Raw genomic sequence first — 23,519 nt, 5'->3', positions numbered from 1 at the left:
GTTTCTGAAAATATATGTAAGTTATATGTACAGTAACAAAGTCACAGAACACAGAGTATAGAGAGGAGTGGTTTTGCTGAGTAGGTACATCTATTTTTGAGTTACTATGTCAGGACAATGGTTGGAGTTATGCTACTTATCTACAGACTGAACCATATTAGGTATATATGCAAATATGGGTGTGGTTAGGATATGCTGACATAACATCATGAAACAGTATAAGAATGGAGTAGGATTATGAGAGAGAGAGAGAGAGAGAGAGAGAGAGATCAGTGGGAAGAGAAGGAACTCTATACTTTGAAGATTTAACACCAGAAGTACCTACCACCTTAGAAGCCTAAACCATGCCATATGTTACCAGATGTCAATCTTGTCTTTGCTTATCTTTCTGAAAAATAAACCAACTATTGAACGAAGGATTCTTCAATTTCTACTCCTGAAAGTACGTTTGAAATGCCTTGGATGAAGACATACATATCTCCGCTACACACCCTTTAGGAGAAGGGATACTGATTCACATATTACACAAAGACTTTGCTATTCATTAAGAAACGCCCCTGTGAGTATAGTGGAATACTAGAGTAATATGTATTTCACTGGAAAGTGTAGAGTTTCCACTACATTTACATTACTCACTACCTTCTACACTTTTTTGCACGCACCCTTGTCAGAGCTGCGTGACGAGACCGGAACACTCCAGAAGGGAAAGAAGGCTGTGATGCAAGTGGTCAGCGACTACTACACCAACCTCTACTCCCCAAAAACAACAGACACACAGACAGCTGACAGGTTCCTGTCAGGTATCTCTAACCCAATTGATCCTGCAGGTTCATTGGCCGTCAACGACCCCTTGGTGTTGGGGGAGCTGCACTCTGCCGCTTAATCCCTTAGGCGGGGCAGGATCCAGGCTGCGATGGTCTCCCAGTTGAACTTTATTTAAACGCTGTGGGATCTCGTGGGCCCAGACCTGCTCGAGCTGTACGAGGAGATGGTGGTGGAGGGCAGAATGCCTCCGTCACTGAGGGAGATTTTGTATATGCGCAAAGGGGAGAGATCGGACCTGAAAAAATGGCGTCCGATCTATCTTCTGAACATGGACTACAAAATCCTCGCCAAGGTTTTGGCCAACAGGCTGATGTCTGTCATCAGACAGATCATCCACCCGGATCAGACTTGTGCCATTTTTGGTCGCAGGATTGCGGATAGCCTTGCGCTTGTCCGGGACACGGTCCAGTACATTCATGGCTGCCATGTGCACGCGGCCCTGGTCAGTCTTGACCAGAAGAAGTATGGGGGAAAACACTGCACTACCACAATGAAAACAAAATATAAGAAAACCACAGTGTAGCGTTAAAGTTATATAAACAATTCTTGTGCATAAAAAAAAGATGAATACAAAATGAATATATAGTCCTACAGCTAATGTGCAATATAATGAGAATTAATCTTTATATATCATAAATACTAGAAAAGGAATTCTATCAGTTCTTCGAACAAAAAACGGTCTCAAAATTAAAAAGTGATCACGAAATAAAATATATAAAAGCAAGGCCGAAGGCTGCCGAGAAGGGCCGAAAGCTGCTGAGAAGAGCCGAAGGCGGTGAAAGCTGCCCAGTGACTCAAAAATCTGGAGGATTGGCATATACATATACCCACGATTTTCCCCTGATTTTAAAAAGGGGGAAAAGTGCATGTTATACACCAATAAATACGGTAATCGTTTTACCTACAGGTAAATTATACAGCTTTATTATACGATTACCTGTACGAAAAAAAATAATAATAATTCAGCCGTTTACTGACACTTTTATAGCAACATTATAAAGGTATGTTCTCTCCCCCTCCGTCTAATAGTAGCATTATGGAGGTACGTTTACCCCCTATAACAGTACCATTATGAAGTATTTACTCAGAATATAAAAGGATGATCTATATGATCTATAATAATTTTGGTTTGTTCAAACTATAACATATACTTGCATATATATATATATATATATATATATATATATATATATATATATATATATATATATATATATATTATTTTTTTTTATTATTATTATTTGGACTGTGGGAATAATTTTTTCGAAAAGTTTTTCCAGACTCTGATTGCCAAGAAAACGCACTGTGGATTAACAAAACGTTTTCTCCCCTTGTTTAGTTGAAGCCGTAGTAAAGCAGATTCAAGGTGGAAAACCCTTTTCAGTTTTACTTGGCGCTTAAAACAAAGGTAATTTTAAAATATTTTCCACAGGTTAAGGGAGTTCAGAAGAAAATTCAGGATTTTTATGAGGATGCTGATGAAAAGTCTGATGCAATGTCCAACCATGTACATCAGGTTCTGAGCTCATTTGATCTGGACCTCAAGCAAATAATTTCTTATGGTGCCGATAACGCGTCAGTCAACTATGGTATCTATAATTCCGTCTATAACAACTCAAGGTCGGAAAAATCTTTCCTTTTAGCTGCAGGTTGCAACTGTCATCTGTTGCATAACGCTGCAAAACATGGCTGTAAGAGGTTGATGTACGATGTGGAAGCATTCTTAATTAAAGTCCACAATTAATTTTTCTGCAGCGCTAAGCATGTTAAAGAACTCAAGTCATGCTTTGAATTTTTGGACATGGGTCATTAAACTTCTACGACATGTACCAACATAATGGCCATCAATATTTACAGCTTTGGATCGGTTGTTGAAGAATTGACCTGCTGTGAAAATATACTTTATTCAAAAGCGAGAAGAGAACTGTCCACTTCTCATTTGGAATTTTATTAGGTCTCAGGAACATGGTCTTAATTCCTATTCAGATCTTACACGTCACAAATGTTAACTTTTTTTGTACACAATTTTATGAATATATGTAAACCTGCCATCTTGAAATTAGAGACTGACACAATGCAGTCAACAGTAGTAATTAAAACCAATGTGAACTTAAATATGGGCGACATTGGTAAGATCTGCTTGAGTGGAGGGAACATTACAATAGGGATGTTAAAGATTACGGTGATAATGTGGTTTCCAGGTGGAAGGTCACAGTTCCTTCTGATAAGACACCTATTACCACTAACTAATTCACAACACACTCCTGTAGCCAATAGAGAAATTACATATCATGTTTCCCCCAAACCTCCAAGAGGTAGAATAGGTTCACAGCAACACCCCAGTCAGTAAAGAGGTAGAGGAGGAGGAGGAAGAGGTTTCCTTTCTCGCTCAAGCGACCATTCACCTCCCCCTTGGTGACACTGGGAAGGATAATTATACAGGGACACCTCCACTCCTGGGGAAATAATGACCCACAGGATCAGTATAGAGTAAATACAAGGAACAGATTTGCTCCTTTGTATAATAATGCCATTAGGGGATCTGATTTAAGAACAGGTGATAATTATGAAGTTCCCCAACCCTCCCTTGGCCAACGGGATTTTCAGAAGGCCAACAGGTGAGGACAAAAAAGAAATGGGGACGTAAGAGAGCAGAGGGGCGAGGGATCTTCACCCCACAAAGGATAACTTAGACACTAAAGACATCTTTAATCTGATCACCTAGGAATTATCTAGGGAGGAACTTTTAACTCTTAATAAGGGATTGTAATTTGCCCCAGCACGAAACCTCAATAAATTTAAGACATTCAGAGATGTTAAATTTATGCGTGTATTTTTGTACATTAAAAACTATATTTTGAGCAACACAGCTAGGCAACTGGCGAGGGAAACCTCTACTGTGGTTCATTGAAATTTGGCCAATGCTTCGCTTTTTAACCCAACAGTAAACTTGGCTTCCAACGTCAATGTTTTGCGTGATTTGGTTGTCAAGGACCTGGCAGGTTCGACCCCAGCAGGACATTACTGATGAAGAATTGAATCACTTTGCAGTAGGAAAGATATAGTGGTACGCCCTGCAGATAAGAGTGGGGCCATCATTATTTTAGATACAGATATTATAATGAGATGTTGTGGATTCTGAAACATTCTCCTTTGTTGTCAGATCCCACGTTCAGATTTAAACAGAATCTGAAAACACTTATTGAAAAGGGGTCAGACATGGGTATCTTAAATAAGAAGAAAGAATATTTGGTACCATTGGCACCACGATTGCCATATGTACATATTACCTAAGATACATAAGTCTTTAATCCTCTGGGGAGATCACTCATCAGTGGAATTTACTCTATTACATCGCAAGTTGGCAAGTACGTTGACAAGTATTTACAACAAGTGGTGATAGGGGACTCCATCTTTCTTAAAAGATATCCAGCATATTATTAACTTGCTTGGTGAGTGGAAATCAACATAAGTTGGTAGCCACGGATGTTGCATTGCTCTACACAGCAATTTCTCACCATTTAGGCTGTGAAGCGGTGCAGCATTTTCTTCATCGTGACTATAGAATAATTATATTTGGCATTTTAACCAAGATCTGTATTTATGCCATTTGAGTTTCTTTTTAGCTTTGACTTTGAAAAGCTCACTCAACTCAGCATAAGAAATCTTGAAGCTAGGTTGTGTGAATGTCATTTTGGCACCAGTTGTTCTCCATGTCCATAGCTTATGACTAAAGGTCATTAGGTCAGTGGTTTCACAGATAAGAATACACAGAGAATGTGTCATATAATGAAACAAAATATTTGTAGAGATCATTTAAAAGTAAAATCATAGGATTATCCATAATATAGTTAGATATAGTTAGTTTGAGTGAAATTTATATAAAGACATTGGACTGGGGGTGGACAGTGGGCATATCTAGCCCTGGATTGCTCTCTGGAATAATGAGTGGACTATCTTCTAGTGATGGAGACGATGAGATGATGTATTTTGAGAGTGATGAAAAAAAATTTGAATTATAAATAGTTATGCACCTGCAAAAAGGAAAGAAAGATGTGCTTTTCTGAATGTGGTGAAATCCTGGTTGCCAGGAAGGATACCTACAATTTTAGTTGGGGAATTGTGTAATGCCTTGTACACACAATCATATTGTTCGCCAACAAAACCGCAGAATTTTGTCTGAAGGGCGTTGGCTCAGACTTGTCTGGAATACACACAAATGTTGGTCAAAATTACGAACGTATTGACATACTACGGTAGATGTACTACGAGCCGATAAAGGGAAATTCACTGGTCATGCTCCACCCTTTGGGTTCCTTCTGCTAATCTTGTGTTAGTAGAAGTTTGGCGAGTGTCAATTCGTGCTTTTCAGCCTCATGCTTGTCAGTTTCAGTTTTTCAGGTTGTGTTTGTCAGTTCCTTTCTGATTTTAAGTGCATTCTTGTCAGTTTCTGAACGGCCATTCATCTACTACCCATGTGGCATTCTCGTGAGAGAGATTGTTCTATTGTTGGGCTTAGAGTTATTGCTTTGCCCCAAGTCCAGTCCAGGAACAGGGGGAGGAGTTGTTGTTCTTGGATCAAGAATTGGTTGCTTAATTGTAACCAATTCTGTCATATGCCTTTGCTGCGGGAGCTCCAGGAGAATAATCCTGCTTTCAGGAATTATCTCCAGATGATGAACTCCTGCTTTCACAGTCTATTGGCTTTGGTTACCCCCTATATTAGTCAGCAGGATGCATGTGGCAAGCCATCACTCCAGAACAAAGGCTCGTTGCTACGTTGCATTACTTGCAGATGGGGAGAAGTCTCCAGGATCTAAAGTTTACCACTGGGATCTCCCCCTAGGCTCTGAGAATCATTATTCCAGAGACCTATTCTGCCATCATACAAGTCCCGCAGAAGGACTATTTTCGGGTAAGTTTTATCTTTTAACATCACATTCTATGTATTTAATGTTTGCTAATGTATTGTATTAAATTCTTCATTCCATAATTACCATTTTTGTAATACGCTGTAAATGTCCTCTTTGTCCTCCCAGGACACGGTCCAGAACATTCATGGACACAGTGCGCACGCCGCCCTGGTCAGTCTTGAAAAGGAGAAGGCCTTTGTCTGTGTCTCCCATTAGTTCATGTGCTGAGCTCTGTGCAGGTTTGGTCTTTGTGAAATGTTTTGTTAGTATGTGAATGTAATGTATGATGACGTCTATAGTTTTGTGTTGGTGAATGACTGGAAAACGAATCCCTTTCCAGTTCTTTCTGGGGTCAGACAAGGCTGCCCTCTCTCACCTGATTTGTTTGCTGTATAGAGCTCTTCATCCAAAGTATCAGATGGAACACAGATCAGAAAGATCACTGCACAAGGACTGGACAGACGGGAGTTCAAGTGCTCACTTTACATGGACGATGTGGCGGTGTTCGGTGGCGATCGATAGACACACTCGCCCAAACCTATGAGGACTTCGGCAAAGGTCAATTGTTGTCTTCCTGCCTTCATCTGTGGCCATTCGTTTCAGCATCAAAAAAGGAATTCATCAAAATTCTTGGGGTCTGGCTTGGAGCTGAGGGCGCAGCCCTGAAGTCCTGGGAGGAGAGACTGGTCAAGATGCGTCAGAAGTTTGGACTTTGGAGCCTCAGAGAACTCACATTGAAGGTAAAAACACAAATTCCAGAGCGGGATTCTCCCTGTGTTGCAGTACCTCGCCCAGGCCTGGCCCCCCCGGGTTAACACCTGCAAGGCCATCACCAGGGCGGTGTTTCACTTCATCTGGAGCTCCAAAATGGACAGAGTGAAGTAGGCGGTTATGTTTAAGGACCTCTCAAGGGCTGTAAGGGCGTGCCTGACATTACCACTCTACTGAGGGTGTTCTCCATGTCCCACTTTTTTCCTCCTGCCTCTTTGGAGGTCCCTAGGATGGGACAAATGGGACAGTTCCATCTCCTACACCTGGGACAGTCCTTGATATCACTTGGATACTTTTAAGTTCATCAAAAATCTGGGGCTGCATGGAGTTAAGCCCGACTTTTGGAAGACAGACAAAAACTATCCACAAGTTGATTAGAGCATCGGACATTGTTGAGACTGTTTCAGGCCTCCCTTCAGCCACTTGCAAAGTGGTCTGGAGGAATGTTTCTTCAAAGAGACTCAGCAACAGGCACAAAGATCTGGCATTGATGGCAATCCAAGGGGGGTTGTCACTTAGTACATTCATGCATGCCAGAAACCTGTGCAGATACAGGCACTGCCCTTTTTGTATCATCCAGGAGGAAACTGCTTTGCATGTTTTCTGGGAGTGCCCCGGAACCTGAACTTTAAGACTTTGTACCACAGACTGCAATCACCCACTTTGGTGTGTTGAACTCATTCACAGGAAGACATTGACAGTGCCTGGCGGGTGCTATATTGCTTTAAGGACGCTTTATAGTGTGTCAGAAAGGGCCTCATCCACCAGCGGAAGAGGATGTACATCGAGGACTGTCGCAGACTGGTTCAGTGTCTGCTCAGACACTATAACTTGATGGACTTTAACTCCCCCCCCCCCCTGTGTATCCTTTTGGCAGTTCAATAAAGCTTTGGGCCTTTGAACTCCTCCCCCCCCCCCTCCTTATCCCATCACACCCGTTGCCTATTGAAATGCAATTTGTCTGAAAAGTTACGACTTTCTAGTTACATTTCTTTAGTTAATGCTTTCAGGGTAATGCTGCATCATGCATGATGTGCAGTTTCAGGGTATTATTACTCTGCTCAACACTTTAGGCATCATACCGCAGGATGAATGTAATTTGTCTGTATGCTTGGAACTGTATTGTTAGGTAGTGTATTTATGTGCTGCATCACAATACAGAGCGGAATATACCCTGTTGAAGTATTTGTTTTTTGTATATTTTTATGCAAATGTATAAGTATACATATTATAAAAAAAAAAAATACAGGTTTTTATCAGTTTAGTATTGGATATGTCCCCTATCTGGGGACCATATATTAAATGGATTTTTAGAACAGGGAGATGGAAGAAGAGCTTGCTCTGTCCACTCCACGCATCGACCTGGTATTGCATTACCTCTAAGACCGATGCATCCCTCTTCTTAGGTTTCCAAAAACAGAATTACGTTTCTTGGCCTGTCTCCCTCCCTCCTCACTACATATTTTTTGGTCAGGATGCAGCAGGTTTATTGGCAGTTGCAAGAAGCAAAACCCATTAAATCAGCAAGTAGACACATTTCGAAAAGACAGCTAGTGTGCTTTCTCCCAAGGCTCAAAATGAAGCTTTTAGTGCCAGTGTCAGTTTAGCGAGGACTTTTGAATGGGGCTTACTTTACTACAGCTAGCTAAAAGCCAGTCAAGGCATTGCGCAGCCTGTCTCCCCCTCTAAGGCTGGATTCACATCTATGCATTTTTAGTGCTTTTTGCATTTTTTTTGCACTACAGAACGTGTTCCATAGGAAACCATGGTAGAGGGACTGTAGTGCAAATCTGCAAAAATGCACTAAAACTGCATAGGTGTGAATCCAGCCTAATGGTTCTCTCTCTATTGGCTTTGTCCATGTTACCAGGAGGCAGGCCCATGCAAATTATAAATGAAGGTGCTAGTGCGCACAACCTCACCTGATATTCCAACAAACTATCTAATATTTAACTAAAACTATAGGGAGCTGCCAACATAAAAAGTGATCTCTACACCATCAAACATAAAATTAAAGCAATAATATGTGGTGCTACCTGCTACAAAAAAATATATAATAGCACACTATCCTACCGTGAATCAATCAATATAAACAAAACCAAAAAAAACACAATGTGCAAAACAATGCAATGAGAAAGGTTGTGCAAAACAATGCTGATAAAGTGACTACAGTGCACAATTCACATATAAAGTGCCATACAAAGTGCAGTGCTAATCCACACTTGGCATAAATCTGTGCAAAAAAATACACACATGCAATTCACATTACCAGTGTAAATGACAAATGAAAGAAAGTATCAAATGAAAAAAGTACTATAAAAGTCCGATGATCCAAAACAAGTGCTGTTCAAAGGACTAATATCCAATGGTAAAAGTTCACAATCTTCATGCAGTGTCATAGAAGTGCATATAACTCCACACATGTGACAGTCCACCAGAAAATAGATAATTCAGTGCTCCACTTGTGCACCCCACCATTTCCCCCAGCCTCTCACCTCAATCAAAGACCCCCACAGGCCATATGATGCTTTTAAAATAATAGATGATCACACTTTCTCTCCTCCTCGTATGTCCCGCCCGTCAGCAAACTCAATTTTTCACCAGTAAAAGAGATAAGCAAAGAGGGGGCTCTCATGTGTAGTAAACCAGACAAATTTTAACATATACACTTACATGAAAGGCAGTAGCGCCAGTAAACAGAACATCCGGTCTCAGCTGCGACCGGAAGTGACGATTCAGACACCTGGCCCCTCCCTGACACGTTGCGTCACACACACGTGACATTTTCAAAAGGTCAAGGCGTCAGGTGTCGGCGGAGTTTATATACGGTGTGTGGCGCCGTCATAGCAACTAAGACAACAGCCTCAACACCACGTATTCATCGGTGACTTGCTAATACACTTTAAATTAAGTATAAGCAACACATTTACATAGGCATATATTTTAACATAATTACATACTAAAATAAATATAAAAATTCATAAAATTAGAGATGCGTATACACCAGACAACAACATCTTGTGGTTGCATAAGATATTACATCTCTCTACTATATAAAGCAACCAAACACTATGCAGATGTCCTAGAGATCTTCCATGTGGCCATCTAGTGGTAGAACAAACTAATGCCACCAGTAAATAAAAGAGGGAAAACCACTCATTCAAGACCTCTACTAAACACAATTAAAAAGTACTTTGTAAAAATATTAAAAATAACTAGGCCAACCCTATACATACTGAAAGAAGCTATCAAATAGATGAAATATTGATAACTGAGCCTCAACAGAATTTTGAAAAAAAGATATCTCCAATCTTCTAGTGATTAATAACTTTATTTCTACAGATGCTCCAACAATTAAATAATTCAAGCATAATTCAACAATTAAATAATTCAAGCATAATTCAACAATTAAATAATTCAAGCATAATTCAACAATTAAATAATTCAAGCATAATTCAACAATTAAATAATTCAAGCATAATTCAACAATTAAATAATTCAAGCATAATTCAACAATTAAATAATTCAAGCATAATTCAACAATTAAATAATTCAAGCATAATTCAACAATTAAATAATTCAAGCATAATTCAACAATTAAATAATTCAAGCATAATTAAACTATAGATTATCTTCTTGGTACAATATATATTACTATAAAATATATATATCCCATGGTTACTATAGAAAAGACCATTAAAAACACTGTCTCACCACCAACCAGCTGATATAAAATGGTTAAAATTTTATATTTCTAAAAAATATTAAATAATTGGAAATAAAACAATTAAGATCAAACTCTACATTGTGTCCAGAGGGTGCTTAAGTACATAATTCATGAATCCCAAGGGATTCGGCCTGGCTAATCTTAATAATTGTGTTATCCCCCTCCAATGTGGTTTATATTTTTGAATCCCACAGATTATTAGTGATGAGGGGTCTTTTTTGTGGAACTTTGCATAATGTCTTGATAAACTATGCTTATCAAAACCTTTTAATGTTTTGAACATGCTCTCTTCCACAATTTTTTGTTCTTCCCACATATTGAATGTGGCATGGACATTCTAGAAGATATACTACACCCTCATTCCGACATGTAATAAAATCATCTATTACATATCCTTTTTTCGTTACTGTAGAGACAAAACTATTTCTTCCTTTTATTTTAATTTTGTGTGTCTGCACGCATAACATTTTTTTTAGAGGGATAAAATCCTTTTCCCCTCAAAGAAGGAAAAGGGCTTTTTTGGTGGATCTAATACATTTTTTGCTAAATTATCTCTGAGAATGGGAGATCTTCTATAAACAAACTTCAGTTTTTCTGGTAAAATATTCCCAATTTGACAATCTGTTTTCTGTTTGTGTTGAATGTTATAATCCATAATAATGGATACCATATCTGATTTTTCAGAGTTATTTGTATTATCCTGTATTAATATTTCCCTAACTGTGCTACACTATTTATTTTATCATTGATGAAATCAGCCTGATAGCCTTTGTGTATAAATCTGTCTCCAACTAATTAAGCCTGTTGGAGAAATACTGATTCATTGGAACAGTTATGTCTTAATCTGATAAGCTGACCTCTCTGTATATTTTCCAACCATCTATAAATGGTGGCAGCTATCAAGGGGTAAGTAACTGTTCCTATCTACAGTTTTAAAATGAGTGAAAGTATTAAGTTTATTTTCTTTTTTCTTAATAACTAGATCTAAGAAACATATTTTCTCTGCACTAATTTCCCATGCGAGTTTGATATTTTTATCATTCATATTTAGATTAAAACAAAAATCTTCCAGACTTTCTCCATCTCCTGCCCAAATCAGGACATCAATGAAGTGTTTATACAATTTTAATTGATGGGGCCTATTACACAATGATTCCTCCTGCCATTTTGCCATATATAAAATTAGTCACACTCGGCGCATATTTTGCTCCCATAGCAATACCACAAATCTGTTCATAATACTCATTATTAAACCCAAAAAATTGGAATCTAATCCAAAACGTAAACAATCTAGGAGAAATCATCTTTGTTTACATTTCAAACTACTCAGATTGCGTAGCCCCCATTCGGTAGCTTGTATTGCTCCCTCATGGTTAATAAATGGTATACAATGAGGTCACGTCTGCCGTAACCAAATATGTGGGTCCTTCATTTAAAGTTATCTCCTTTAATAGCTGGATAAGATGCTTAGTATCTCTCAGAAATGATTTCGTTTGCTTTACTATTGGTTGTAAAAAGAAATCAACATATTTTCCTATTCTAGCACAGACAGAAATAATCCCATTTACTATGGGCCTACCAGGAGGTTTCTTCTCATTCTTATGTATTTTCGGGATGGTATATATTACTAGTACTCTACAGACATTGGGTACTACTTAGCTTTTTTTTTGTTCAACAAGCCTTTTTCGACAATTTTAGCCAGTTTTTTCTTTTATATCTAATGGTAGGATTACTCAGCAATTTCTGATAAGTAGTCTCATCATTCAGTCTATTCAATTCTTCATTGTAATCTTCTTTGGACTGTATAACTATAGCCCCTCCTTTATCTGCTTGCCTTATAACGATATCTTTCCGACTACAATTTTGAATTCCTCTCCTAATGTTTGTAGGGTCCACCACTTTCTTAATCTTCAACTCTTGTAGGTCCTTTAGAACCATTTTTTTTTAAAGAACTCGATATGTCCATCATTTCCTCCTGGCGGATTATAAAGAGATTTATTCTGTAAATTGTATATCATTGGTTTCTGGGAGTCTAATACCCCTTCCTATTCCTGAGTCACTTAACATTTTTTTATATTCATACTCCTCACAAACTTAATATCCACATAAGTGTTGAATTTATTAAGATTTCTTTTTGGGGCAAACTTTAGACCTTAATCTAGAACTTTTATTTCTTCTTGTGTTAATGTGACTCAGCTAATATTGATGATCCCCTCACCTACTTTTCTCTGATTCCTGCTCTGCATCCTCTTCTCGTCTTTCTGGTGATCTTCTTGGTGATTTTTTCTTTGGATAGTCTTCCTTGTCTCCGTTTTTCTGATATTCCTTTTTCTTGTCTTCTCCTCTCCTGGGATTCCCACTTCCATTGTGTTCTGGAGTTCGTCTGTCCAATCTCCGTACATCCTCTTCTTGATAATGGTGTCTGGGGGATCCCACCGACGCTGATCTAAAAAACGATCAGGAGTCTTTTCCAGTCTATATCTTTCTGGTTGGTGATTTTGATACAATGGGGTTCTTCCGTCGTCAGATCTTCTTCCATCATGCTCTTTTGTCAACTGTTCAAACCTATTATACACCGGTACTGTGTAATAATCTCTCTGAGGAGATCTATCTCTTCTTCCAGAAGGGAGATCTCTGAAGAAAATATCCAAGGAAAACAAAGTACTCAAACTTTCATGGTAAGCGCAAGTATCTCAAAGACGTACTTAAAAAGATACTACTACTCAAAGGATCCAAATGGGAAAAAGGAAAGATTCTCTGCGTGGTTTTCGCAAAAATGTATACTGCTTGCAAGAATGTAATAATTCAAGAAAGATTTATCTTCTACATTACTTGGGTGATGAAAGTTTACATCATGAAGTATGCCATGGGAACAGTAAACTCTCCAACAAACCTTGTGTTTCCACAATGAAAAGTCCATCACAAAAATGAAGGGGTCTGTGCTACAGAAAGAGCCAGTGAAAACTTACAAACACTTGCTAAGGCAATATTCATACCATGGATCTAGCATGCATGGACCAGAAATTTAAAACAGGTGCAAAGTTTCTCCTATCAGGAAAAGAAGAATTAAAGAGTCTGCAATGGATGAGATATTTAGGGCTCCTTGAACTGGCAGTTTACCTTGATCATTATATAAAAAAGGTAACACTCTTTACAGTTCTTGTAGTTTCATTTGGGCACCCAGACATGTTATACAAATTAGCTTCCAAGCTTTAGTTATCAAATAAAGATGCTTCATTGCCACAGCTTTTGTCCTACAATACCACATTTAATGTTGGTTACAATTACCCAACAACATTTTTAATAAGAAAAATAACTAAATTGGTGATCTGATTTCTCCTTTTGCTTTTCTTCTACATGAAAGAAAATTTAAAGCATGACAAATAATTTTTATGCGACCTTTTAAACTGTTTGGGAACATGATTAAATACATTCCCTTTGTTAGAAATGGGTATTACTGAGCCTCTCCAGACTTATTTTCCTAATATAGCCAATTTTTACTGTGTAAACCATATTTTGAGAGACAAAGATACCCGGATAAGGAAACATGGTGGAACCAAAGAGGATTTAAAAGTGCTAAAAAAAGGACAGCATAAAACAGCTGATTGATGCAAAATCACTGTCAATGTTTAACCATCTTTACAGTTTGTTTACACTGAAATGAAGCAAACAATTCATATACTATTTTGATAGAAATCTAAAGGATTGCATCTCAAATTATTCAGCTAAGTTCTAAACTAATTTGTTGCCTTCGTGAAGGATAAGAACGCAACAAAAATATCAGCGAAAGTTTCAATAAAGTCTGTTTTTTGTTTGCTCACTCGCAATGTTGCTTTTGCTCACAGTTAGTTCTTGCAATAAACTTGAATTTAACCCCTGTGTGTTGTGGTGTTTTTGCTGGTCAGTTTCTTGGCCTGTATCTCCCTCGCTCAATAGTTCTTGGTCAAGAAGCAGCAGGTGAAGCGGCAGTTTCAAGAAGCCAAACCTAGCAAGTCAATAGACACATTTCGACAAGACAGCTAGTGTGCTTTATTAGACTCTCCACACATTACTTACTAAAACAATATGACTTCATGACTTGCAAAAAGAAGAAAATATCCAAGGAAAACAAAGTACACAAATTTCGATAAGACAGCTAGTGTTCCATTTCCCAAGGCCCAAAATGAAGCCTTTACTGCCAGTGTCAGTTTATAGAGTCACTTTGAATGGGGCTGACTTTACTACATTTTCTGTCCCTTGCTGCAGCTAGCTAAAAGTCAGTACTTTCAAATGGTCATTTTTATATTGAAACAGACAAAGATACCCAGAGTAACGGAGGCCAAAATTTTAGGAGTCTGGTTCTTGGAAAATGGCAGACATATCAAAAACTGGGAAGCACTTCTGAGAAGGATGAAGGAGATATTAGACTTTTGGAAATTGAGAACTCTTACGATTGAAGGAAAATTATAAAAGCATTTTACTAATCATTTTGTACTGTACAATGATCTTTTTCCCCATCAGTTCTAATCTTGAAGATGGTAATCGAGAGTTGTTTCAATTTCTTTTGGGGAGTAAAAATGTAGAGAAAAAAAAAAAAAAAAAAAAAGATTTACAAGCCCAAAAGTAAAGGAGGCAAAGGTTTTTCAGATATAAGGGAGTTGTTATATACAGAAAACTTATCATACATTCTTAAATTACTAAATCAAGATGGACAGTTAACCACCTTATTTCAATAGCAACTAGGCTTTTTTTTTTTTTTTTTTTTTTTACCAAGGGATATAAATTGGACAGATTTGAACCAATGAAAACCTATGGACCCTTTCTGAAAATTACATTATCTTAGACTGGATTTTTAGAGATTTTAAACTGGTGGATATTGATATTTTAAAGGATTATAAAAAAAATAAAGCTTTTGGAAGAAAGATGCATACTTACCCCAATCAAACATTTTGCATATAAAATAACTAAAGACGTTTGGGAAATGTCAGCCTGTACGCTACTATCTAAAAGAAACAAAAAAAATTTAGCCTGAAGCGCTATAAAAAAAATATTACCAACAGGTTTTTAATACAGCCAAGGACTAATTAGAAACTCACATTGTGTAAAGGATGGTTGCTTTGCAGATTAAACACCATTATACACCTTTTGGAATTGTAGCTATGCTCAGGAAGTGTGGAAGAAAGCTAAACCTGTCTGGTTTTGGCCAGATGGACCAAATCTAAAAAGTACCCCAGTCCCCATCTGAGCCTCACGCCCTGGGAGATCAGGACTAGGCCCTCTGATTTTAGAGGGCTTGTGTACACCCATTGCATGTTTTTGTGTTTCATGCTTTGTGTGTGCACTATTTTTGGTATCGGGTGAAGTTTTTGAGTGTGTTTCACATGCCATGGGCTTTCAAAAAAAATAAAAATTGACTATAGGCTTTAGGGGTTGTCTCTGCTTCACAGCTAGGACGTTGAGAACCACTTCCCTTTGGGCCTTGTAGGACCATTGATTCAATTCTGTTTCACCTACTTGCTGCTATTGGGCAGAGGCTTAGCTCCCACGGGGAACAAGTTTGCGATCGTTCCTCCCCCCCTACTCTGTGTTGCTACCTTTGGGCAGTATACGCTCTAGACAATTTGTAAAGGCTGTGAAAGAATGAAGACGTCAAGGAACCAGAAGGAAGCCACCTAAGAACTCCCGAAGCGACATCCAACTCCTTGACGATGGGTAAGAGCAACAAGATTATGAAGAACAACCAACCTGCTCCAGCCTCTTAGTCTGAAACCTCTGAGCATGTCGCCGCTTCAACCACCACTCCTGCCCCAACTGGCTCCAGCCTGCCGAGACCAGCCAAGCCATACCTGTCTGCAGACGGGCTCCCAATACTGGAGCCTTGGATGAAGCAGACAGTCTTGTGCAGATGAAGGAGGTGGACGGAAGAGTCCCCGACATGACCCAGGAGATCATTGGAAAGATGATGATCCTGAGCAGGGGTTCAGCAAAGTGGAGATGCTGTCTGTGCAGACCTTAACAAAAAAGGTATATTATCACTTGTGTCTTTTCAGATCTGCAGAAGATTCTGGGAGATGGAGGAGACTTGTGGCCAGGAATCCCCTTTCCCTAACTGTGTTGTGAACTGTTCCATACATGACATTGCCATGATACAAAACCTCTGGAGGTAGATGGCCAAGGACAGGTCCGAATCCTTGATGCCACAGTGGGGGTCCCCCCTCTGCGGGGGACCTCCAGCACCTGCAGCCATGCTTCTCCCTGGGCAAATCTGCAAAAATCCTCTATTGGTTTGGCATGCCCCACAACTGTAACAAATGTGACCATCCTGGACATGTAAGGATTGCAGGCCACAAGACCAAAGGACTGTGAGGTCTAAAGCCTGCAACCTCTGCGGATTGGCAGAGCAAAACTTCAGAGACTGCCCCCAGAGAACCCTGGCCTTTGCTGGAGCTCTGATCCAGGGTACATCATCTTCCAGCACTGGAAGCAGCCAGAAAACAAGAAGCCAAAAGGAGCCTCGAAAAGGCCACAGGTAAGTCCCCTCCCGACCCACTCCTACCCACCCCAGACCTGTCCTCCCTCTTGGACTTCCTTGCCCTTAACCCCAAAGCCCAGATTACCTGGAAGCTGTATGGTACCCTGCTGAAAAAATGAACTGAACTGTTGGGGGAACTCATGGAGGCCTATGCCACCTGGAAGGTGGAAAATATTCCTCAGATGTTTAAGTGAGTGGCGGAAGATTGAAAGTTAAGTTGCACAGCTTGTTTCACCAAGGGGATGACAGCAAGGATATGCCAGGAAGAGGGAACTCAGGAGACAGCAACAACATCAATTGCAGTCCCTGCAGGATCTTTACTACTGCGGCTGGGATGTTATGCAGGACCTGGGAGGACACCAATAAGAGCCTGAAATGGCACTTCGATGAAGAATACAGGCACATTGTCTTCTGGAGAATCCTTGGGGACTGGTGTGGGCGCAGACCTTATATCCTGGGAGGGGAGACTGGCCAAGATGTGACAAAAGTTTGGACTTGGGAGTCTCGGAGAGCTCACCATCAAAAAGGTAAAACACTGGCACTCCGCAGACAGATTCTTGCTGTGTTGCAGTACCTTGCCCAGGCCTGCCCCCACCCCAAGGTTAACACCTGCAAGTTACATCACCAGGGCAGTGTTTCACTTCATCTGGAGCTCCAAAATGAGTAAAGAGGGTGGTTATGTTTACAGGAACCTCTCAAAGGGTGGAAAGGGCGTGTCTGACATTGCCAGAATTTTGGACTCTAGCGATAAATCCATGTCCTGTTTTTTCCTCCTGCAACTTTTTGGGTCCCTTGGATGGGACAAAATGGACAGTTCCATCCCCTACAAATGGGACACTCCCTGGTATTACTTGGATACTTTTAAGTTTATCAAGGAGCTGGGGCTGCATGGAGTCAAGGCGACTTGTGGAAGCGAGAAACCATTCACAAGTGGATTAGAGTATCTGACATTGTTGAAACCATTCCAGTGAGTGCACCTAACATTTTTGTAAATATTTTATTATCTTTATGTGACAACACTGAAGAAATGACACTGTCATACAATGACAAGTAGAGAGCGTACAGTTTGTATAATATTGGGTTGTTTTGAGGGGACAGCAAATTTACAAACACAGAGCCATTAACCACTAGGCATCCACGCTATAGCCGAAAGATGGCTACAGCGCGGAGTCCAATTGCCGGGAGGGCGTCCCTGGCTATCCTCCTGTTTACTTTGGCAATGCGTGCGGCCTCAGGCGCGCATCGGGCAAGTTATGTGTTGAACGTGTCCCTTGGACGCAGCTGATCACAGATCATGCTAAATAGCCAATCACAGCGGCCATTTAGTACTCAGTGTCCAATGAGAGATGATGATCTCATATGTAACCATATGAGATCATCTCATCGCCGTCTCTTCCTCCTCACACAGAGACAGCCTGTGAGGAGGGAGAGTGAAATGGCTGCAGCGGGAGTGTAAGAGAAAAAATAAATATAGTGGCATCTGTCCCCAGTGTCACCTGTCATTGCCGCGTAAAAGTGCCATCTCTCAGTGCCACATATTAGTGCCATCAATGCCAGTGTTGTGTGTCCTCTGTTATCAGTGCCAAACATGTAAGAGGTAGTCAACAAGTTAGATGTGTAATTTATGCTCCTAGAACATGTGATGGTGCTCCCTGCATGTTGGGCCTCTTTAAGTGGCCAGTCTAAAAAAGTCCCACATGTGGTATCGTAATGCTCAAGATTAGCAGAATGTATTTTGAGGTGTCATTTGTGGTATACACATTTCATGTGAGAGAAATAACCTATTGCAATGACAATTTTGTGTGAATATTTTTTTTTCATTTTGCAAAGAATTGTGGGAAAACAACAACATTATCAAAAACCTCACCATGCATCTTACATACTCATTTGGGGGGTATTTGTACTTTCCTGGCTTGTTCGGGTTGCATCAGGTACATCAGGTGTGATCAATTTTTTTATGATTTACACCACAACTTGTAGACTCTCCAACTTTCACAAAGACCAAATATCCACTAATTTGGGTTATTTTTTACCAAAAGATATGTAGCAGTATAAATTGTGGCCAAAATTTAAGAAAAATAATTAGCAAAATTTTATCACAGAAACGAAGAAAAATGTGTGTTTTTTCAACATTTTTGGTCTTTTTTTCATTTATAGAGCAAAAAATAAAAAACCCAGAGGAGATCAAATACCAAAGAAAAGCTCTATTTGTATGAAGGAGGACAAAAAATTATTTGGGTACAGTATTACAAGACTGAGTAATTGTCAAATTGTGAGAGCACTGAAAGCTGGTCTGGTCGCGAGGGGGGTTTACATGCCCAGTTGTCAAGTGGTTAATGTCTAAACTGCTGACAACAAAAGTGAGTACACCACTAAGTGAAAACGTCCAAATTGGGCCCAAAGTGTCACTGTTTTGTGTGGTCACCATTATTTTCCAGCACTGCCTTAACCCCTCTTGGGCATGGCGTTCACCAGAGCTTCACAGGTTGCCACTGGAGTCCTCTTCTACTCCTCCATAACATCACAGAGCTGGTGGATGTTAGAGATCTTGCGATCCTCCACCTTCCATTCCAGATGCTCAATAGGTTTTATGTCTTAAGACATGCTTGGCCAGTCCACCACTTTTACCTTGAACTTCTTTAGCAAGGCAGCGGTCATCTCGAAGATGTGTTTGGGGTTGTTAACAAGTTGGAATGCTGCCCTGTGGCCCAGTTTCGGAAGGGAAGAGCTCATGCTCTGCTTCAGTAGGCAACAATATGTGTTGGTATTCATTGTAGCTCCCCAGTGGTGGCAGCACTCCTACAGCCCCAGACTATGACACTCCACCCACCATGCTTGACTGTAGGAAAGACACTTGTCTTTGTACTCAACAGGTTGCCACCAAACACTGGACACCATCTGAATCAAATAAGCTTATCTTGGTCTTATCAAACCACAGAACATGATTCCAGTAATCCATGTCCTTCGTCTGCTTGTCTTCAAACTGTTTGGGGCTCTTTTGTGCATCATCTTTAGAAGAGGCTTCCTTCCTGCATTCAGACCAATTTAATGCAGTGTATAGCGTATGGTCTTAGCACTGACAGGCTGACGACAAACCCCCCTCCCCCATTCCACCTCTGCAGCAATGCTGGCAGCACCCATATGTCTATTTCCCAAAGACAACCTTTGGATATGGCGCTGAGCACATGCACACAACTTCTTTGGTCAATCATGCCAAGGCCTGTTCTGAGTGGAACCTGTCCTGTTAAACCGCTGTATGGTCTTGGCCACCATGCTGGAGCTCGGTTTCAGGGTCTTGGCAATTTTCTTAGAGACTAGGCCATTTTTATGTAGAGCAATTCTTTTTTTCAGATCTTCAGAGTTCTTTGCCAAAACAATAGGTGTGGTATACTCACTTGTGAAATACTGTATGTATAAAATTTACTAGCATTTCTCAATCTGTGTGCTGGGTGTAGGTCTATAGTTGTACTTAATCTTTATGAATATGCACCATTTTTGAAAATGTGACATCTTATTCACCTGCCTGATCAAAACTAAAAACTATTGGAGTGTATTATCTAATACAATGGTCACCATGTCATACAAAACACAGTAGCATGGGGTATTTAAAAGGTTCCACCATATCAGGCATTTAAGTTAAACACATTTTAGTTGAATTCCCAATATAATGTGGGAAATGTAATATCTAGTCAAGTTTAACCTACAAAGCGATGATAAAAGTAATTTGCTTTTAACCAGGTCTGATAAGTGAGTTCACACAAATGTGTGCAAAATGTCAACTTAAACCCACTTATGTCTGAGGAACACATTTATTTATTCCATAAAATGATCACTTTGGCAATTACATTTATAGTAATAGCAACATTTACCCCAGATAAATTGACAATAAGACATTGCTTGGGGTATTATGGAAGGACATGGAGCCTTTATTGACTAGAGTAGGGCTGAGGCCTCATTTAGGTTAAATAAATAAAAACACAGAAAATATACTTTACTACATGAAAAGGAAGTTTCCCTTTTAAGGTGCTGCCCCATTATTTGGCTTTTCCCCAACTTAACCCAATATTAAGATTATAAATTTATAAAGTACATCTGTCAGAGTTCAAGAAATATTGAGGTTGCTATTTCTACCATTCTGAAAATGCCAGTTGCTTGGTTTAATTTAATACTTGTTGGGTCATGTACTTAGATCATAAAAGAAATGTGCCACAGTTGCTCATTCTTTATACTTGTCCCAAATCAGGGACTCAAAAACATGGAAGCCATAGCATCAGGCCGAGAACCTAGAATTCTCATATATCAGCAATGGTGGCCTACATCATTGCATCCCAGACCCCATAGTAAATAAGATGCCCCAATAAATAAAAAAAAAATAAAAAATACTCTACTGTAGGTATAGTAATCACTGCAACTATTTACATTTGCGGCTATTCCTGATCCATTTATTTTCCATCTGTTTACTTATGATCAGATAGTCTTTCTTCCTACTTAGTACTGTGCAGCTTTTTCTATTTTATAATTACATTCTGCATCGTATTTATAAACCGGTGAATGTGACATTCTGAAGGGTAATTAATCACTAACAAACCACATTTATCAGGAAGGTAAACCTGCAGTGAATGTTTGAAGAACTGCTTCATAATAATGCCTAATTTCACTGGAGTTTATTGAGGGTGTTTCCCAAATGCATGCAAAATGTTAAGAAATCATATCTTGAAAGCCAAATCCATCTTTAGGGTGGATTATGTAATATTGACAGTTTGCAGCCCCTAGTAATTTTATTAAAACTATGGGTTATTCTCCGAGGAAGCTTCTGTAAATTTTGCAATTGGGTTTGACTTCATTCACAGAACTCTGAATAGAGACACTACAAGTCCCATCTTCCATCAAAGCAGAGGGAATCAGTTTCTAATGGAGCACAGGTGTGGTCTTATCTTTGCACTTGTAATCCACTGATACTTCCACCAGCTCTGAAAATTAAAGGACCTGTACCTCAATATGGCCTCAAGACTAGAGAAATAGAATTGCACCTGTGATGAACTGATTGTGGGTGCAAGGTTTTAAAGAAAAAAAAAAAAAAAAAAAAAAACTCAACTTGAATAAGTATGAGTGCATCATTTTGGGGGGGGGGGGATGGGGGAAATAAAAAAAAAATTTAACCTGCCTTAGAAATCCATCCAAGAGCTTGCTGGTTGTTCAGTCTAAAAAACAACTAAAAAAGCATTTACAGCAACGGGGCTATAGCAATAAATGCCTGAAAAGAGCATATGCTAGAGCAAACATGTTAGATCTTCCCTCCTACATGATAATAAACCTATTCAATCAAAATGAAGGAGTGAGATTGATCACTCGTTATTGCGCTCAACATCTCCAGATACGAGATATTTTAAGTAAACACTGGCATCTCTTACGATAATCGAAACGTGTGTACTGGGCATTAGGGTCACCCAAAGAGGCCTTTCTTTCACCGCATCAGGGACCATGTCTCCCTGGTGCAAGGAAAGAAAATGGAGACCCCCATCAGTCGCCATATGGGCCTCTTTCATAATTTTGATGACACCAAAATGCTTTTTTTTTTGCTTTGGAACATGTGAGTCCAGGTGACAGGGGAGGTAACTACAATCAGATTCTTCTGCAACGAGAGGCCCGCTGGATCTTTGACCTTAGGGCCACAGATGCACCGGGCCTTAACGAAGCCTTTAGCTTCAAACCCTTCTTATAGGCTGTGGTTTTTGGTTTTGGTTTTGTTTTTGTTGTGTTTTGTTTTTTTACCCCCTCTTTTTTTTTTTTTTTCTCTCTTGTAAATCTCTCCTAATTTGCCAATGTTCCAACCAGCTTTAAACTTTGAACAAATTATTTTATTAACCTGATTTTTAAATTGGAGATTTGTCACCTATATTTTGAACTGGGTCTCTGTACGGGCGCCCCGGGGAACTAGAAATATCTCTGTTGTGACCTGCCAATCAATCAGCGTCTCAACCTTTTATGTTCCCCACTTCAATGGGATTTTTTGGCTGCTCTCGTTCCCTTTTTCTGTTGTTACTCAGTCATATTTCTAATTAATAATTTTTGTCTGCGACTTTGTTTTTTAGTTTCTATCCATATCCTGTCCATCATTATGCTCTGACATGATGAGGACAGCTACTGATGCGTCCGTTAAGATATGAACTACAAACTATGAATTATTTTTTAGTTCAACTTAGGTTTTACTTTTTTCATTCTTTTCCCTTTATTTCCCTCGGAACTTTGCTCCCTGGGAATAAAATTCTGTTGAGCGGTTCACCATTCTTGATTGCACTCATATATTCAGTGTTCCGGGAACAGGCATATGATATAATACGCCACTGGGGACAGTAGTCTTATGTTTTGACTGCACTACTCTCCATATATCTGTATAACGAATGCAGGTCATTGAGTTTTGTCAGCAGCCTAGGAATAGGCTTATAACATTACTATTCGATCGTTGATATACTTTGTTCCGTATCGGTCACATCTCTCTCCATCTAATCTGCCCATTTAAATAAGCTTTGTACCTTTCTTAAAATGGTCGCTTGGGCCTTTGACGTCGTGCGGAACACTCCTGTGTAAACGCACGTATTCGTTGTCCTGTTCCGAGATTTTCCAAAATGGCCACCGAGACTTCGGCACACACTGCGTCCTATGCGCGGAGCCGCGACGTGACGCCCGCGCACTAACGCAATAGGAACCGATGCGTACCAATGGAATAGGAACTGACACCAGCCTCCTTTTTTCCCTTTGCTCTGTTTCCGCC

The 23,519-nt window shown here is 39.6% G+C and overlaps 1 pseudogene; it reads left to right on the top strand.

The window, feature by feature from the left end:
- The first annotated feature begins 7,706 nt into the window (after positions 1 to 7,706).
- LOC143990559 (U2 spliceosomal RNA) lies at positions 7,707 to 7,908 on the top strand (annotated as a pseudogene).
- Positions 7,909 to 23,519: the final 15,611 nt, after the last annotated feature.

This window comes from Lithobates pipiens, unplaced genomic scaffold, assembly GCF_037356315.1.
Source record: "Lithobates pipiens isolate NorthernLeopardFrog02 unplaced genomic scaffold, aLitPip1_a1.2 Scaffold_18, whole genome shotgun sequence".
Taxonomy (NCBI): Eukaryota; Metazoa; Chordata; class Amphibia; order Anura; family Ranidae; genus Lithobates; species Lithobates pipiens.
The sequence above is the reverse complement of the archived record's forward strand: the minus strand, read 5'-3'. Positions and strand labels throughout refer to the sequence as shown.